The following is a 4,149-nucleotide window of genomic DNA, read 5'->3' on the forward strand; positions in this document are numbered from 1 at the left end:
GTTCCTTCGGTACTCGCGGCCCAGGCGGGCTATCGTATTCTTCACTCTACTAACGTCAACACTGTGAGCGCCGCTAAAGGTCGAATGAATCTATAGAGACATTCACCATCGAAGCAGGAAGAATTTGCTCACGGCCATAGACCAAATCGAAAGACTTTGTGTTTTTTTTTTGAGCCGAGAGGAAAGAAAAATCAATTTGAAAAGGCGAATCCGCTTTAAACCACCGCGCATCAGAGCGCCTGATACCCGTTCAAAATAAATGATTTTCTTCCGTCAACCCACACATAGTTCATACGATGTCTTACGCCGAAAGACTTTTGATGGGGTTTTTTTGTTTTGCAACTTTTAGTTGTTTCGTGCTCAACCAAAGCCATATGCGCAAAACATTTGTCTTGTTCGTTTATGATCCTTCCGCAGGTTCACCTACGGAAACCTTGTTACGACTTTTACTTCCTCTAAAGGATCAAGTTCGACCATCTTTCAGTCTCGCCGTTGGTAGGCACCGCACGGGCAGAGATTGCTCCCCACTCGACGGCACCCCGACAAGCCCGTCCGAAGGCCTCACTAAATCATTCAATCGGTAGTAGCGACGGGCGGTGTGTACAAAGGGCAGGGACGTAATCGACGCGGGCTAGTGACCCGCGCCTACTAGGGATTCCTGGTTCATGGGGATCATTGCAGTCCCCAATCCCAACCACGAAGGAGGTTCAGCGGTTACCCGGTCCTTTCGGACAGGGAGAGTGAAACACGCTGATTCCTTCAGTGTAGCGCGCGTGCGGCCCAGGACATCTAAGGGCATCACAGACCTGTTATTGCTCACTGTCACGCGGCTGGACGCCGCTTGTCCCTCTAAGAAGACTGCGTGACGGACGCGAGAGCAGAAGGTATCGCCGGGGATGACGACGACCGAATAACAATAGAGCCAGCCCCCGCGAGACATTCCCGACAAAGCCCCCGCCATACCTCATCCGCCAGGCAACCAACCCGTGAAGGCCGTACACCCGACGAACAGAGCACAACGAAACCAAGCCGAGAGATTGCCTCACTAAAGGAACCAGTCCCACCGAGACCCGAATCGCCGCCACCTGATCCCGACGCCTCCGTACTCCCTTCGGTTTCAATTGATAAAACCCGTCACCTATTTAGCAGGCTAGAGTCTCGTTCGTTATCGGAATTAACCAGACAAATCGCTCCACCAACTAAGAACGGCCATGCACCACCACCCACCGAATCAAGAAAGAGCTCTCAATCTGTCAATCCTTCCAGTGTCCGGGCCTGGTGAGGTTTCCCGTGTTGAGTCAAATTAAGCCGCAGGCTCCACTCCTGGTGGTGCCCTTCCGTCAATTCCTTTAAGTTTCAGCTTTGCAACCATACTTCCCCCGGACCCAAAGACTTTGGTTTCCCGGAAGCTGCCCGTCGAGTCATTGGAGTAACTCCGACGGATTGCTGGTTGGCATCGTTTATGGTTAGAACTAGGGCGGTATCTGATCGCCTTCGAACCTCTAACTTTCGTTCTTGATCAAGGAAAACATTCTTGGCAAATGCCTTCGCTGTTGTTCGTCTTGCGGCGGTCCAAGAATTTCACCTCTGTCGCCGCAGTACGAATGCCCCCGTCCGTCTCTATTGACCATTACCTCGGGTCCAAAAGTAAAAGACCAGCAAAATCGGACCGAGGTCCTATTCCATCATTCCATGCTGCGATATTCAGGCGTTGGGATACACCTGCTTTGAGCACTCTAATTTGTTCAAAGTAAACGTTGCCGGCCGCCCGAGACACCCGGTGAAGGGCACCCCGAACGATTGACTGGGTGGAGCGAATCGAGTCAACTACGACCAAAATTTAAAAAAGAACCCGAAAGAACTTTCCAACTCTGGCCGCAGATACAACAACGACGCACCGACCACCACTCCGGCGATGTTGTCCGACCGTGAAGAGAGTCGGGCTTTGACACCCGGGCTCCCAGAGCGTGAAACGCAACACCCTTGATTCAGAGCGGCGCCGCCCGGCGAAGACAGACATCCGACTACGAGCTTTTTAACCGCAACAACTTTAATATACGCTATTGGAGCTGGAGTTACCGCGGCTGCTGGCACCAGACTTGCCCTCCAATGGTTCCTCGTTAAAGGATTTAAAGTGTACTCATTCCAATCACGGGGCCTCGGAAGAGTCCCGTATCGTTATTTTTCGTCACTACCTCCCCGTGCCGGGAGTGGGTAATTTGCGCGCCTGCTGCCTTCCTTGGATGTGGTAGCCGTTTCTCAGGCTCCCTCTCCGGAATCGAACCCCGATTCCCCGTTACCCGTTGCAACCATGGTAGGCGCGTAACCTACCATCGACAGTTGATAAGGCAGACATTTGAAAGATACGTCGCCGGCGCGAAGGCCGTGCGATCGGCGTGAAGTTATCCAGAGTCACCAAAATTGGTACGGTGCGCGAGCCCGAAAGCCCGGCCCCGACTGGTTTTGATCTAATAAAAGCACCTCTTCTGCGAGCCCGAAAGCCCGCAGTCGAGGCTCGAGTGCATGTATTAGCTCTAGAATTACCACAGTTATCCAAGTAGGATGGAGTGGATCTAAGGAACCATAACTGATTTATTGAGCCATTCGCGGTTTCGCCGTCTAGCGGCTTGTCTTAGACATGCATGGCTTAATCTTTGAGACAAGCATATGCTACTGGCAGGATCAACCAGGTATTTCGTGTATGTTTGTTTGATATGCATCCGGCGAGTTGCGGGTTTTTATTTCGCCCACGCATCACCAAACACACACCAAATCAACACGTTTTTCGTTTTTTTTCTTTTTCTTCGGAAACTAAAATTTTTGATCGCAACGCCTGGCGTGTCACAGCGAGTCCCAGTGAAGAGAAACACCGATCCGATCCGTTTGTTGGATTTTTTTCATTTCAATTTCCAAAGTCAAAGACCATTCAACGGTCTATGAGCCCAAAGTGAATCGGATTCATTCGACCGGTCTTGATATATTCATCAACTTTTTTTCCCGTATTACGGTTTTCGACGGTCATATGTGGCGTGCTGTATGCTCATAAGTCAAGCCTGCTTTACTAAGCTGACAAGCATACATCTTTTAAATTTTTGTGGGCTCAGAGTTTTATTTTTATTTTTCCACCGCCGAGGCACACTCTCGCATCACCCCGCACGACACACACACACACACACACCTCACCGCTCAACGGTCACACGAGGCAGAATTTTCCGCAAAGACTTTCGAAGAGAAAGAGAAAACTCGGAACAACCGCGGTCAGAGGCCAGCATAGAGGCATCGTATAGAAAGTCATGGGCGGAAAAAAACAAATCATTTCAAGTCGAGACAAGCAACCAGACTACCCCTATAAAAGTGCGCAATTCTTTAAGAGTTCACCGAAGAATGACCGAGATCAAGTATGCACGAAACGAACATATTCCAAGGGCAGCTGAATAAGCGATTCTGCGCCGAAGCGCGAGAAAAGCAAGCGGTACACCGATGGGGATCGTTTTTTTTATCGTGTTAGATTCGTTGTTGTCAAGCAAGGATTCTCAAAATGTTTTTTGCATTGCACCCAAGTTTCGTACTGATTACTTGTCGCAGACCGGTGACTGTCAAAAAAAAATTTTTTACGTTTTTTCTTGAGAGGTCACTGCCTACACACAACTCCGGGCGGGCCGTACACTCACAGCCGTTTGAATTCTCCCTTCGTGTGTCATGGCCATAACTGAGCGTACATCTTACCGGGCGCCGAGTTGATCTGGCTTGTTCGATGAACGTTCGGGATACGTACAATCGATATAGCTCCAACCGTAACTCGTTTGTAATTACGCCGGCCATACTCAGCGGGCGCTCAGCTCAGCTCTCGATATCTTCCGTCGAAGGGAAGTTCGTAGTAAAAGAGAGTCAGAGTCGACGCCACATTTTGCGGTCCTCGCATCTCATCCGATTTTTGAATTTTATAGATTTGCCATCACTTCCACCCAATTCTCTCGTATATTTCAATCTCTTGACTTTGTCCGACCGGGCCGTCTTCGCCCCCCTTCAACTCCGTCCATCTCCACTTCTGTGTTCCACACAACGAGCTTCCGTCAAACGGCAAAATGTGAAATATGCGCACGCCGCACGAAATAATTTGAAAGCGTTCTGTTTGGTGGCTTTTTTATT

General features: G+C 49.9%; 1 non-coding gene across 1 annotated transcript; it reads right to left on the minus strand.

Annotated features, from left to right (window-relative positions):
* Positions 1-400: 400 nt before the first annotated feature.
* LOC124319614 lies at positions 401-2,693 on the minus strand. Its single transcript, XR_006913311.1, has one exon. It is a non-coding gene; the product is annotated as a small subunit ribosomal RNA (ribosomal RNA).
* Between the last annotated feature and the right edge of the window lie 1,456 nt (positions 2,694-4,149).

This window comes from Daphnia pulicaria, unplaced genomic scaffold, assembly GCF_021234035.1.
Source record: "Daphnia pulicaria isolate SC F1-1A unplaced genomic scaffold, SC_F0-13Bv2 h1tg000187l, whole genome shotgun sequence".
Taxonomy (NCBI): domain Eukaryota; kingdom Metazoa; phylum Arthropoda; class Branchiopoda; order Diplostraca; family Daphniidae; genus Daphnia; species Daphnia pulicaria.